Below are 16,481 nucleotides of genomic sequence, written 5' to 3'. Positions count from 1 at the left end.
TGTTGTGGGAGCAGCTTGACCGTATGATACGTAAGAAGTGCCCTTCAAGCCAATCCAACTTGTGGGAGGTGCTTCAGGAAGCGTGGGGTGAAATCTCTTCAGATTACCTCAACAAAGGCAACTAGAATGCCAAAGGTCTGCAAGGCTGTAATTGCTGCAAATGGAGGATTCTTTGACGAAAGCAAAGTTTGAAGGACACAATTATTATTTATAACCTTGTCAACATCGTAACTGTATTTCCTATTCATTTTGCAACTCATTTCATGTACGTTGTCATGGAAAACAAGGACATTTCTAAGTGACCCCAACCTTTTGAACGGTATTGTATATTTCCTGGATTGCCTTTTTAAGAACCTCAGGTAGAGGTGAAGCTATCCTCCCAGCCTCTCCCTCTCCTTCTCATCCCCCCTGAACCCATGAAATGGAGCTCCTAAATCTTGGCCTAGTGAATGATGCTGTTGTTGTAGAGGGAGTGCTTGGCATTTCAACGGTAACCTGCTGGGTCTGAGGGGGAGCTGGGCCAGGGAAGAGAACACTAAAATGTCTGTATACTAAAATGTCTGTATATATTAAAAAAATATGCCGATATTTACAGCTTGCCCAGGCTTACACGGGCTCGGTGGGGCCGGTTAACTTTTAGCAACACACAGTGATTCAGATGACTGTTTTTCTATGAGTGTTTTTTTTTCACGGTACCGCATTCGTCGAGTTTTATCAGAAAATAGAAAGTGACATAATTTGTCTTTTTGGAAATCACTAAAATCTAAAATCTTAGTGCTGGCATTATCATAAAAAAAATATATCTTTAGGAACAGCAATATTTACATTTTATTTGAAACCTGGACTTTCAAATCTTGTATTCCCCAATATGAAACATGGTCATACACAGGTAGGCAAACAGGCAGGTGAATCAAAACTAGGATTGAAGGCTATAACTGGTTCTCACAAACGAGCTAGGAAACGGCTTAGTAGAGTCAAAACGAACAATACCTCACAAAGGCGCAAACAGAATGAACTGAACTAAATAAGGAGCTGATGAGACCAGGTGAGTAACTAACACAGGTGAAATCAATGAACAAAAATGAAACACGGCTACTTTCAAGAACACAAGGTTGACTAAGAAAATAAATACAGAACCTTACGTATGACTTGTAATTTTGAAATGTACTTTATGAGGGTAGTATACAACATTTTGCGTTGTTTGGTGCCACGTTGCCACCAAAGGGTGTCAGGTAGAGGTGACTGGTGTTTTTCTTTGTCTCAGAAAAAAACGCCTGACCCAATCTTACTGTGTAATCTCCTTTTTAAGGCAACAAACATTTCCGTCTCAATGACTGTTTGTAATGTATTTTTGTGTGGTTTTGCAAGGTCCTGTGGATGTTTACATTTATATAATTGCCTTCATTGTAAAAAGCAACAAGCGTACAACTGTTCACTTCTATAAATTTCCTTTGTCTACGAAAGACTTACCTCAGCCCTCACTCTCTCAATTTTCTCCCATATTCACACTTCATTTAATGTTGTAAATTCAGCTGGCTCTCATATCTATCCAATAAAGTGTAGATTTTCCCCACTAATAGCCTATAATAACTTAATAAACAGTTTTTCCTAAAGGCAGCTATTGTTCTACGGATTATGTTTCACTTAAGTCGTTTTACAGTATGTACCTTTGTAAATGTAATCCCCAAAAAAAGAATCTGGAAAGGCAACTGGAAATCACCAGAAAAGTAATAGTTATATACAATATTTTTTATCATTATCATTGTATCATATCTGCCTTCATCATAGAGGAACTATAATCATTTGTACAGTATGCAGGCCAAGAAAGGGAATGAGAATATAATGCATCTAGAGTGGCCAAATGACACATGTCATTGGTGCTTATGGTTTTTGGAATATTTTGTTCAACAAAATTCATAATCATGAATGTTCTGAAAGTGTTGAGTTTACTAACCACTAATATACCCATCAAAAGACATGTTGGCCTATTTAATGATATAAACATATTTATTCTGTAGTAAACCTTTAAGATACCCTCCTCTCTCTATCACTCTCTCCCTCTCGCCCCCTCTTTCTTTCCCACTTAGAGAATCCCACAGGTAAAAATTGTCATTCCTGATTAACCACACATTTGAGAAATGTTTCATGCACTGTGTCTCGGCTCTAGGCCTCTAGTCCGACATTTATAGGAGTGAGAAAGGCCAGTGATCATTGGCTTAGAGTTCACAGAGGAGTGTGTGCATGACATGGGCATTGTTTGTTTAGCATGTGGATCTAAGCTTAGACCCATAAATATACATTCATATACAGTGGGGAGAACAAGTATTTGATACACTGCCGATTTTGCAGGTTTTCCTACTTACAAAGCATGTAGAGGTCTGTATTTTTTTATCATAGGTACACTTCAACTGTGAGAGACAGAATCTAAAACAAAAATCCAGAAAATCACATTGTATGATTTTTAAGTAATTAATTTGCATTTTATTGCATGACATAAGTATTTGATACATCAGAAAAGCAGAACTTAATATTTGGTACAGAAACCTTTGTTTGCAATTACAGAGATCATATGTTTCCTGTAGTTCTTGACCAGGTTTACACACACTGCAGCAGGGATTTTGGCCCACTCCTCCGTACAGACCTTCTCCAGATCCTTCAGGTTTCGGGGCTGTCGCTGGGCAATACGGACTTTCAGCTCCCTCAAAGATTTTCTATTGGGTTCAGGTCTGGAGACTGGCTAGGCCACTCCAGGACCTTGAGATGCTTCTTACGGAGCCACTCCTTAGTTGCCCTGGCTGTGTGTTTCAGGTTGTTGTCATGCTGGAAGACCCAGCCATGACCCATCTTCAATGCTCTTACTGAGGGAAGGAGGTTGTTGGCCAAGATCTCGCGATACATGGCCCCATTCATCCTCCCCTCAATACGGTGTAGTCGTCCTGTCCCCTTTGCAGAAAAGCATCCCCAAAGAATGATGTTTCCACCTCCATGCTTCACGGTTGGGATGGTGTTCTTGTGGTTGTACTCATCCTTCTTCTTCCTCCAAACACGGCGAGTGGAGTTTAGACCAAAAAGCTCTATTTTTGTCTCATCAGACCACATGACCTTCTCCCATTCCTCCTCTGGATCATCCAGATGGTCATTGGCAAACTTCAGACGGGCCTGGACATGCACTGGCTTGAGCAGGGGTCCTTGCGTGCGCTGCAGGATTTTAATCCATGACGGCGTAGTGTGTTACTAATGGTTTTCTTTGAGACTGTGGTCCCAGTTCTCTTCAGGTCATTGACCAGGTCCTGCCGTGTAGTTATGGGCTGATCCCTCACCTTCCTCATGATCATTGATGCCCCACGAGGTGAGATCTTGCATGGAGCCCCAGACCGAGGGTGGTTGACCGTCATCTTGAACTTCTTCCATTTTCTAATAATTGCGCCAACAGTTGTTGCCTTCTCACCAAGCTGCTTGCCTATTGTCCTGTAGCCCATCCCAGCCTTGTGCAGGTCTACAATTTTATCCCTGATGTCCTTACACAGCTCTCTGGTCTTGGCCATTGTGGAGAGGTTGGAGTCTGTTTGATTGAGTGTGTGGACAGGTGTCTTTTATACAGGTAACGAGTTCAAACAGGTGCAGTTAATACAGGTAATGAGTGGAGAACAGGTGGGCTTCTTAAAGAAAAACTAACAGGTCTGTGAGAGCCGGAATTCTTAGTGGTTGGCAGGTGATCAAATACTTATGTCATGCAATAAAATGCTAATTAATTACTTAAAAATCATACAATGTGATTTTCTGGATTTAAAAGAAAATTACAGACCTCTACATGCTTTGTAAGTAGGAAAACCTGCAAAATCGGCAGTGTATCAAATACTTGTTCTCCCCACTGTATGCTTGTGCCCACCTTTTCACTTACTTTGCTCTGTATTGACTAGACCACCTGCACCCCAGTTGATTAACACCCAGCGATGGTCCTATGAGCAATTTGCAGAAACGCTTAGCAAGATAAATATTTTCATTTCTGGCTAACGCCCGCTAGGCGCCCCAATGCCCCGGCTCTCAGCAACAGAAGAGGGTGTGGTTATGGCCAGTCTGCCTGGCATGTGCGAGTGGGGGGGCAGCTGGGATGGCACCACGCCCTCATCCAAGGGCCTCATCCAAGACCACCACAAAATGGACGCCAATGGAAGCCAGTTCACTTTGGGCAGTGAATAGTACCATCATCACTCCTTGTTTGTATACCATGAATTCAGTTCATTACTGACTGAGCCGGGAGGGAAACATGGTCCAAAGGAGCCTGGCCACCTCAAGTGTTTAGGAATTAGTGCGCTATGTTACGATTGCTGGTATAGTAACGCCCAATAAGCACACTGATTACACCTCAAATGGGTTCCTAGGTGTGGTTCACTTGAGGAGGGAAAGAGTTCACATCTGTTTTATGAGTTCTGTGGTTACCACTCTGCGCCCATAAATCCAACCAAATAAGGAGCACCAAACCACATTTCAGATATAAGGGGAGATTCAGTGAACCCAGAAACCCTAGTCGGCATGCAGCTTAGCCTGCCCTGCTTTCCCCTCTGTCTCTCCTTCAGCCTCCAGCTAGTGTGGCTCTTGGATCAAGGCCCATCAGTGGCTATGAGACCCGATTAGGTGGAGACGAGACTACTTTCTCTCCCCCGCCCGTTCTGGGTTCGCAGTGTGTGCATGAGCTGACAGGTTTAATGCCACTTCCAGAAGCGTATTACTATGTATTCCAAAACAAATCCCTTGGCTCACCACTCACTGCCCTACCTGCTTTGATTCCACCTCCTTTGTTGTCTTTTTCTACTCCCTTGCCCATATAAGATTTCCAATGACGTTGCAAAAACAAATGTAGGATTGACAGCTACTTTAGTCCAATAGTGTGGGTGGTAGCCATTTGCAAAATAATCAATATTTGCTTTCACTGAGTTGTGAAGGCCCTCTGAGTACAGAGGGCCTTCACTACAGTGGCTGCATTCCTAAATGCTTTCAGGCAGCCATATTTGTTACGAGGGGTCGCTGCAAGACAGACGGCAGCAAGTGAGTGAGTAGGTTGAGCAACCGATTGCTTAGGTCAGTATACGAGACCGCAGCAACGCAGAAAGCTGTTGGCAAGAGCATTTTCTCTGAAAATATTCCCATCCGCTGGTGAGCAAGCAACACCAGCCAAAAATCCCTGCCTTGGACAGAGAACGTTCTGAATGTGCAAAAAAAAAAAAAAAAAAAAGGGGAGCAGACAAAAAAAATTAGAAAAAATATAGTTGGCTGCCATGTGAATTAAATGCAGATTCTGTATATATTACTTTTTTTCATGTCACAAGTCAAAAAAAGGGAAAGATTAAAAATGGAGAGCAATAAAGTGGGGCTGGCAGGGGCCCTTGTTTCGTTTGGCGGAAATTAGCCCAGTACGGTTACAGCCCGATCATTATCCAGGAATCCAGGGAAACACAGAAACAACCCCATCGCCTTTCTCTCCTTCTCCTCCTTCACTCTTATTTATCTTCCTCATTATTTTTCTCTCTTCTCCTTCTCACTCTGTCATTCTCTCTCCCTCCCTCTCTTTATCCCCCTCTCTCATTCTCGCTCTCCCCTCTCTAACTCAAATCACATTGTATTTGTCACATGCGCCGAATACAACAGGTGTAGACTTTACTGTGAAATGATGCTTGCTTAAGAGCCCGTCCCAACAATGAAGAGTAAAAAAAATAACAAATATTGTAACACAAGGGATAAAAGACTCAAGAATGAAGCTGTATACAAGGAGTACCAGTGACAGATCTATCTGCAGGGGTATGATGTGTTTGAGGTAGATACAGTGCCTTCAGAAAGTATTCACACGCCTTGACTTTTTCCACATAATACCCCATAATGTCAAAGTGGATTTGTGTTTTTCAAAATTTCTACAAATTAATTAACAATGAGACGCTGAAATGTCTTGAGTCAATGAGTATTCAACTTCTTTGTTATGGCAAGCCTAAATAAGTTTGGGAGTAAACATTTGCTCAACAAGTCACATAATAAGTTGCATGGACTGTGTGCAATAAGTGTTTTTAACATGATTTTTTAATGACTACCTCATCTCTGTACCCCACACATACAATTATCTGTAAGGTCCCTCACTTTCAGAAGACCTTAATTGGTAGATGGGTACAAATCTTAAAAAAACAGATATTGAATATCCCTTTGAGTATGGTGAAGTTATTAATTACACATTGGATGGTGTACTGTATCAATACAAACAGTCACTACAAAGACACAGGCATCCTTCCTTACTCAGTTGCCAGAGAGGAAGGAAACCGCTCAGGGATTTCACCATGAGGCCAATGGTGACTTTAAAACAGTTATAGAGTTTAATAGCTGTGGTAGAAGAAAACTGAGGACGGATCAACAGCATTGTAGTTACTCCACAATACTAACCTAATTGAAATGAAGGAAACATTCAAAATAATGCATCCTGTTTGCAATAAGTCACAAAAGTAATACTGCAAAAAAACGTGTCAAAGCAATTCACTTTTTGTCCTGAATACAAAGTGTTATGTTTGGGGCAAATCCAATACAACACATTACAGAGTACCACTCTCCATATATTCAAGCACAGTGGTGGCTGCATCATGTTATGGGTATGCTTGTAAGTGTTCAGGACTGGGGCGATAAAAAATAAACGGAGTAGAGCTAAGGACAGGCAAAATCCTAGAGGAAAACCCGGTTCAGTCTGCTTTTCACCAGACACTGGGAGATAAATTCACCTTTCAGCAGGACAATAACCTAACACACAAGGTCAAATCTACATTGGAGTTGCTTACCAAGAGACCGTGAATGTTCCTGAGTGGCCGAGTTACAGTTTTGACTTTAATCTACTTGAAAATCCATGGCAAGACCTGAAAATGGTTGTATATCAATGATCAACAACCAATTTGACAGAAATTGAATAATTTTTTTAAAAGAATAATGGACAACTGTTGCGCAATCCAGGTGTGAAAAGCTCTTAGAGACTTACCCAGAAATACTCACAGCTGTAATGGCTGCCAAATGCTTCTACAAAGTATTGACTCAGGGGTGTGAATACTTGTATAATTAGACATTTCTGTATTTCATTTTCAATAATTTTGCTAACATTTCTGTTTTCACGGTCATTATGGGGTATTGTATGTAGATGGGTGAGAAAAAAAGTTATTTAATTCATTTTGAATTCAAGCTGTAACACAACAAAATCTGGAATAAGACAAGGGGAATGAATAGTTTCTGAAGGCACTGTATGTACAGTACCAGTCAAAAGTTTGGAGACACCTACTCATTCAAGGGTTTTTCTTAATGTTTTACTATTTTCTACATTGTACAATAATAGTGAAGACATCAAAACTATGAAATAACACATATGGAATCACGTAGTAACCAAAAAAGAGTTAAACAAATCAAAATATATTTTCTATTTGAGATTCTTCAAAGTAGCCACCCTTTGCCTTGATGACAGCTTTGCACACTCTTGGCATTCTCTCAAGGCACACACCTGTCTATATAATGTCCCTCAGTTGACAGTGCATGTCAGAGCAAAAACCAAGGCATGAGGTTGAAGGAATGTGTCGAGGCACAGATCCAGTGAAGAATAAAAAAACATTTCGGCAGCATTGAAGGTCCCCAAGAACACAGTGGCCTCCATCATTCTTAAATGTAAGAAGTTTGGAACCACCAAGACTCTCCCTTGAGCTGGCTGCCCGGCCAAACTGAGCAATCGTGGGGAGAAGGGCCTTGGTCAGGGAGGTGACCAAGAACCCAATAGTCACTCTGACAGAGCTCCAGAGTTCATCTGAGGAGATAGGAGAACCTTCCAGAAGGACAACCATCTCTGCAGCACTCCACAAATCTGGCCTTTATGGTAGAGTGGCCACTCCTGACTAAAAGGCACATGACAGCCCGCTTGGAGTTTGCCAAAAGACACCTAAAGGACTCAGACCATGAGAAACAAGAATCTCTGGTCTGATGAAACCAAGATTGAACTCTTTGGCCTGAATGCAAAGCATCACGTCTGGAGGAAACCAGGCTCCGTTCATCACCTGGCCAATACCATTGCTACGGTGAAGCATGGTGGTGGCAGCATCATAATGCGGGGATGTTTTTCAGCAGCAGGGACTGGTAGACTAGTAAAATCAAATGTTATCACATGTGCCAAATTCAACAGGTTGTAGACCTTACCTTGAAATATTTACTTACAAACCCTTAACCAACAATGCAGTTCAATAAATAGAGTTAAGAAAATATTTACAAAATAAAAAGTACCAAAATAATAACAATGCAAGCCTATATACAAGGGTACCGGTACCGAGTCAATGTGCGGGGGTACAGGTTAGTCAAGGTAATGTGTACATGTAGGTAGGGGTAAAGTGACTATGCATACATAATAAACAGCGAGTAGCATCAGTGTAAAAACACTGGGCTGTACGCATACCAGGCGGTGATGCAACCGGTTAGGATGCTCTCAGTGGTACAGCTGTAGAACTTTTTGAGGATCTGGGGACCCATGCCAAATCTTTTCAGTCTCCTGAGTAGGAAAATGTTTTGTCATGCCCTCTTCACGATTGTGTGTTTGGACCATGATAGTTTGTTAGTGATGTGGACACCAAGAACTCAACTCTCGACTCGCTCAACTACAGACCCGTCGATGTGAATGGGGGCGTGTTCGGCCCTCCTTTTCCTGTAACTCACGATTAGCTCCTTTGTCTTGCTTACGTTGAAGGAGAGGTTATTGGTCCTGGCACCACACTGCCAGGTCTCTGACCTCCCTATAGACTGTCTCATCGTTGTCTGTGATCAGGCCTACCACTGTTGTGTCATCAGCAAACTGGTGTTGGAGTCGTGTTTGACTAAGCAGTCGTGGGTGAACAGGGAGTAAAGGAGGGGATAAAGCACGCAACCCTGAGGGGCCCTGGTGTTGAGGATCAGCCTGGCAGATGTGTTGTTACCTACCCTTACCACCTGGGGCTGGCCCGTCAGGAAGTCCAGGATCCTGTTGCAGAGGTAGGGTTTAGTCCCAGGGTCCTTAGCTTAGTGATGAGCTTTGTGGGCACTGTGGTGTTGAACGCTGAACTGTAGTCAATGAACAGCATTCTCACGTAGGCGTTCCTTTTGTCCAGGTGGGAAAGGGCAGTGTGGAGTGCGATTAAGTTTGCAGCATCTGTGAATCTGTTGGGGCGGTATGCGAATTGGAGTGGGTCTAGGGTTTCCGGGATTATGGTGTTGACATGAGCCATGACCAGCCTTTCAGGATTGAGGGAAAGATGAACGGTGCAAAGTACAGAGAGATCCTTGACGAAAGTCTGAGCACTCTGGAGCAGGTTATGTTGAAGGTTCATTTTCCAACAGGACAACAACCCTAAGCACACAGCCAAGACAACGCAGGAGTGGCTTTGGGACAGGTCTCTGAACGTCATTGAGTGGCCCAGCCAGAGCCGGAGAAGAACCCAATCAAACATCTCTGGAGAGAGCTGAAAATAGCTGTGCAGCGACGCTCCCCATCCAACCTGACAGAGCTTGAGAGGATCTTCATAGAAGAATGGGAGAAACTCCCCATATACAGGTGTGCCAAGCATAGCGTCATACGCAAGAAGACTCGAGGCTGTAATCGCTGCCAAAGGTACTTCAACAAAGTACTGAGTAAAGGAATTGAATAATTATTTAAATTATTTACACTACCGATCAAAAGTTTCAGAACACATACTCATTCAAGGGTTTTTCTTTATTTTGTACTATTTTCTACATTGTAGAATAATAGTGAAGACATCAAAACTATGAAATAATACACATGGAATCACGTAGTAACCAAAAAAGTGTTAAACAAATCAAAATATATTTGAGATTTTAGATTCTTCAAATAGCCACCCTTTGCCTTGATGTCAGCGTTGCAAACGCTTGCCATTCTCTCAACCAGCTTCACCTGGAATGCTTTTGCAGGTAATAAGTACGCTGAGCACTTGTTGGCTGCTTTTCCTTCACTCTGCGGTCCGACTCATCACAAACCATCTCAATTTGGTTGAGGTTGGGGGATTGTGGAGCCCAGGTCATCTGATGCAGCACTTCATTACTCTCCTTCTTGGTAAAATAGCCCTTACACAGCCTGGAGGTGTGTTTTGGGTCATTGTCCTGTTGAAAAACCAATGATAGTCCCATTAAGCCCAAACCAGATGGGATGGCGTATCGCTGCAGAATGCTGTGGTAGCCATGCTGGTGAAGTGTGCCTTGAATTATAAATAAAGCAGACAGTGTCACCAGCAAAGCACCCCCGCACCACAACACCACCTCCTCCATGTTTTACGGTGGAAAATACACATGCAGAGATCATCCGTTCTCCCACAACGCGTCTCACAAAGACACGGCAGTTGGAACCAAAAATCTCAAATTTGGACTCCAGACCAAAGGACAAATTCCCACTGGTCTAATGTCCATTGCTCGTGTTTCTTGGCCCAAGCAAGTCTCTTCTTCTTATTGGTGTCCTTTAGTAGATGTTTCTTTGCAGCAATTTGACCATGAAGGCCTGATTCACGCAGTCTCCTCTGAACAGTTAATGTTGAGATGTGTCTGTTATTTGAACTCTGTGAAGGATTTATTAGGGCTGCAATTTCTGAGCTTGGTGTCTAATGAACCTATCCTCTGCAGCAGAAGTAACTCTGGGTCTTGCATTCATGTGGCGATCCTCATGAGAGCCAGTTTCATCATAGCGCTTGATGGTTTTTGCGACTGCACTTGAAGAAACTTTCAAAGTTCTTGAAATGTTCATATTGACTGACCTTCATGTCTTAAAGTAATGATGTACTGTCGTTTCTCTTTGCTTATTTGAGCTGTTCTTGCCATAATATGGACTTGGTCTTTTACCAAATATGGCTATCTTCTGTATACCACCCCTACCTTGTCACAACACAACTGATTGGCTCAAACACATTAAGAAGGAAATAAATTCTACAAATGGACTTTTAAGGCTGCACACCTGTTCATTGAAATGCATTCCAGGTGACTACCTCATGAAGCTGGTTGAGAGAATGCCAAGTGTGTGCAAAGCTGTCATCAAGGCAAAGGGTGGCTATTTGATGAATCTCAAATAGAACATATATTTTGATAGGTTTAACACGTTTTTGGTTACTACGTGACTTTCATATGTGTTATTTCATAGTTTTGATGTCATCACTATTATTTTACAATGTAGAAAATAGTAAAAATAAAGAAAAACCCTTGAATGAGTAGGTGTTCTAAAACCTTTGACTTTTGACCGTGTACATTTGCAAAAAAAATTAATTAACCCGTTTTTGCTTTGTCATTATTGTGTGTAGCTTGATCTGTGTGTAGATTGTTGAGGGAAAAAACGATTAATCAATTTTAGAATAAGGCTGTGCATAGAGTCAGTGTAAGATTTGGTCAATGCAGATAGTCCGGGTAACCATTTAATAATCTATTTTGCAGTCTTATGGATATTTAGCAGTCTTGGGGGTAGAAGCCTGTTGGTCCGAGAGCTCTTGCTCTGGTCCTGTTTTCAGGACGGCAGCAGAGCGAACACTATGGCTTGGATGGCTGAAGTCTTTGCCAATTTTTGGGGCGTCCTCTGATACTCTCGCTCTCCCACTCTCTTTTTCTGGGGTAGTTTAAAGGCAATTCGAATTCACTTACAAGTCTCTAAAAGAACCACGGCGTGGTGCAGAGGGGGACATGTTTGGCGGTTTGAGTAAAGCTGCTGGTGTGAGGTAAGACGCTAAGAGTTTTTAAATGCGACCCCCGGAAAAAAATAACGAGCATATGTTGGGTTAACATCTATGAGGCACTCTGTTGTCTTAAAGCTGATCTGCATTATTGCGGGAAAGGAAGCTCTTTCAGTTCTGGTCGCTTATTGTTATGATTTGTAGATGAACAGGGGGAATTCTGAGGGAATGTGGTGCTTTAGTATGGCCCCATGATGGTCTGGGGCTTTAGAGTAAACAGGAAAGGGGAGATGGGCTCTTACTGCACAAACCACATATGAATCGAACCAAAACCCATGTGGTTGAATTAAAACAGGAAAAGTCCCCAAGTACAGTACTCGCTTTACCACTTTATTTAATCTAGATTGTAGTAGCCGTGTAGACTGTAGAGTAGTCAAAACTGTAGGGTAATCAGAATGTAAAATCAATGGGGTGTCTCGAGAAAGACTGGTTGTTCTGTGCAACCAAGTCCACACAGCGAGAGTTTGGGTGTATCTGTAAAAATAACAAGTGGGTCTGGTCCCTTTTTTTCCTGTGGCATAACATGGACACACACACACACACACCAGAGGAAGGCGTATCTCCACCCCCAGTAGTGTGTGAGGTAATGTCTCCACTGCCTGCCTGGCCCAGTGCTGCCTGAAGGGCACTGGCTGAATCCCAAATGGAACCCTATTCTCTATATCCTGCACTACTTTAAACTGGGCCCATATAAGACTCTGGTCAAAAGTAGTGCACTATGTAGGGAATATGGTGGGATCCACTGAGACATTTGGTTCCTTTTTCCAACACGTGCTTCCTGCATTATAACTGCATCTATTATCTTTCATTCGTAACACTGGAATCCATCTATCATTACTGATGAGGGCAAACTAGTTCTAACTACTGATATTCATATTAGCCTGTCATGGCAAAAAAAACATAAATCATAAGATAATAAAAACCCTAAGTGGCTTATATCCAAAATAACCAAAACATTGCATGATGATTTTTTTTTTTTTTTTTTTTTTTTTACCCAGTGAACCTGAGTTTGTGTTTTTAAAGCTGTCCCCCTCCTTTATATTATCTAATCTCCTGTCAAAGAGCCTTCTCTCTTCTCCTAAGTCTCCTCCTCAGTCTACTCTTAATTTTTTCTCAGCTCTTTAATGCATCTGGACTTAGAAAGAGAGCTGAGGTTCTGGCCTCTGCTGTAGCGTCAGTCCATCACCCTGATGGCTGTCTGGAGCCGGGCCCTGGCTCAGCTCGCTGGGAGGCCCAGAACTAGGCCTGATCTTTGTGCTGGGAGATGGGGCTGAAATGCCATTGGCCTGGAGGTGGGGATTGGTTTCTGGAGCCAGACCCTGCCTCTTCTAGCTGTGAGGCCCAGGACCAGACCTCATCTTAGGGATGAGAGCCGCGGTTGTGGTGCCATGGTCCTGGAGGTGAGGATAGGAAGTGGGGAGGAGTTGGAAATGGCCTTGATAAGTAGTGCTACTCTTACGGAAAAACCACATGATTTCACGTGCAAAATCATGTTTTGCACATGTAAAATTGTATTTCACGTGAAATTTCACACAAGACATTATTTAAAACCATGTGGTTTTGAAACACTTCAATCTGATGATATTTCACATGACGTTTCACATGTGGATTTTCACGTGATCACATAACCTTTCACATGTGAAACCATGTGGTTTTGGAAGACTTCACGTGATGATATTTCACATTTTCACATGTGAATATCTTTCACATGAGATTTCACAGGTGATGTCCTGCAAACAAAAATGGGTCGTTTAGGATGTCCCCTGTAATGGTTTTCTTCCTGGGATGAAGGAGAGGACCAAAATGCAGCGCGGCTAGTGTTCAGCATAATTTAATAAAGAATATGTGAACACTACAAACAACAACACAATAAATGTGAAAACCGAAAACAGTCCTATCTGGTGCAGAACACAAGACAGAAGACAAGAAACAATCACCCACAAAATCCCAACACAAAACAAGCCTCCTATATATGATTCTCAATCAGGGACAACGAATGACAGCTGCCTCTGATTGAGAACCATATTAGGCTGGACACAGAAACAGACAAACTAGACACACAACATAGAATTCCCACCCAGCTCACGTCCTGACCAACACTAAACAAGCAAAACACATAAGAACTCTGGTCAGGACGTTACAGTACCCCCCTCCTGAGGTGCGGACTCCGAACGCACCCCTAAAACTCAAGGAGGGTCTGGGTGGGCATCTGTCCGCGGTGGCGGCTCCGGCGCAGGACGAGGACACCACTCTACCACTGTCTTTGTCCCCCTCCTTAGCGTCCTTTGAGTGGCGACCCTCGCCCCCGACCTTAGTCTAGGAACCTTCACCAAGGCCCCCCCTAGATAGAGGAGATAGCTCAGGACAGAGAGGTAGCTCAGGACAGAGAGGTAGCTCAGGACAGAGAGGTAGCTCAGGACAGAGAGGTAGCTCAGGACAGAGAGGTAGCTCAGGACAGAGAGGCAGCTCCGGACTGAAGGGCAGCTCCGGACTGAAGGGCAGCTCCGGACTGAAGGGCAGCTCCGGACTAATGGCAGCTCCGGACTAATGGCAGCTCATGACTGGAGGACAGCTCATGACTGGAGGGCAGCTCATGACTGGAAGGCAGCTCATGACTGGAAGGCAGCTCATGACTGGAAGGCAGCTCATGACTGGAAGGCAGCTCATGACTGGAAGGCAGCTCATGACTGGAAGGCAGCTCATGACTAGGACCAAGCAGCGTTGCCACGCTGCTTGGTCCTAGTTTGTTGGGTGATTCTGTAACGGCAGCCTTCCCTCTCTTCACTAGAAGAGGGGGTGAAACAGGGATCGGACCAACACGCAGCGTAGCCAGTGCTCAACATGTTTAATTAAACAAAAACAGTGAACACTTACAACGAACAAAATAACAAAGTGTGGCAAACCGAAACAGTCCTATCTGGTGCAAAACACAAAGACAGAAGACAAGAAACAATCACCCACAAAATCCCAACACAAAACAAGCCTCCTATATATGATTCTCAATCAGGGACAACGAATGACAGCTGCCTCTGATTGAGAACCATATTAGGCTGGACACAGAAACAGACAAACTAGACACACAACATAGAATTCCCACCCAGCTCACGTCCTGACCAACACTAAACAAGCAAAACACATAAAAACTCTGGTCAGGACGTTACATCCCCTTACATGTTGTCAAGTTACATTAACTTAAGATCACATGTGAATCACTTGAAAAACATGATCAAGTGTGATGTGGCTTTTTCCATAAGGTTATAATGACCTTCAACCTCGAGGAGGAAGGGGATGTGAAGCTTGAACAATGGCTGTTTCTCAACTAATCATTACTCAATTCCTGGAGGCTCCTCAGAGGAGGAAGGGGAGACCCATCCTCCACAGTGAATTTCCTAAAAATGTCAATTGTAAAACAGTAACAGTTATCCTTTTTAGACAAAAATATACTAAATATATTCACAATACCAAATAATTGATTTAAAACACACTGTTTTGCAATGGAAGTCTACAGTAGCCTCAACAGAACTCTATAGCGTAGCACCACGGTGTAGCCAGAGGACAGCTAGCTTCCGTCCTCCTCTGGGTACATTGACTTCAATACAAAACCAATCATACACCCGCAATAACAAATGCTAAACATGTGTATGTGACCAATAAACATTTATTTAGGAGGCTCGTGGTTCTCACCCCCTTCCATAGACTTACACAGTAATTTTGAGAACAAAAATGGAGAAGTGAGAGAGATTTCGTAATTTTTTTTCAGTTTCACTTACTTAGCTAGCAAATGAAGCTAGCTAGTTTAGCCTACTCAAACAGAGGGATGCTATGTTAGCTACAGTAGCTGGCTATGACTATCCAACACAACACTGGAACTTCCAATATATATATTTTTATTTAACCTTTATTTAACTAGGCAAGTCAGTTAAGAACAAATTCTTATTTTACAATGACGGCCTACCCCAGCCAAACCCTCCCCTAATCTGGACGAAGCTGGGCCAATTGTGTGCCGCCCTATGGGACTCCCGATCACGGCCGGTTGTGATACAGCCCGGGATCGAACGAGGGTCTGTTGTGACGCCTCTAGCACTGAGATGCAGTGCCTTAGACTGCTGCGCTACTCGGGAGCCACTTACAAGGTAAGCTTTTGGTTTAACTAATTTATTGCCACTGGGGCCAGCCGGTGTAACTGCTAAACTGCTTACTGACTATACACTGTAACGTTACTGCATGATTGTCCACAAACGAAGGGAAAAGGGGAGAGAACATAGATGCGAGAAGGAATACGACATGGCTGCTATGAGAGTAAACTGTGTTTACGCGTGACACGGTGTGTATTCATTCTGCCGATTCTGTTGAAAAAGGTTTCTTAAACAGAAGCGGAACGAAACAGGGATAAACATTTTTCCAATAGCAACTCTTGTTTGTAACTGTTGGACTAATGATTACACCTTAGGTCAGCTAGATGCAGGCAATAGTGTCTATCCATGTATCACTGTCTGTCACCTCACATTTTTCTCTTGACCTGTGTTGTAAACTTTCATTCATAGGCAAGGTTGTAGCAACCTCATGATGGGTATAGGGAAAATTACAGTATCATGTAGTAGCCTAAACCTATCGATGTTACATTGAACTGGGTGAATGGAATATGAATGACAGTCATCCAATATGCTATAATAGAAATAAGGCCATGCTCATGAAAAAAAAAAAGTGTCCTCATCTTAAACGGCACGCCTGCCACTG

Source organism: Salvelinus namaycush, chromosome 22 (assembly GCF_016432855.1).
Source record: "Salvelinus namaycush isolate Seneca chromosome 22, SaNama_1.0, whole genome shotgun sequence".
Taxonomy (NCBI): Eukaryota; Metazoa; Chordata; class Actinopteri; order Salmoniformes; family Salmonidae; genus Salvelinus; species Salvelinus namaycush.
Note: the sequence above shows the minus strand (reverse complement) of the source record.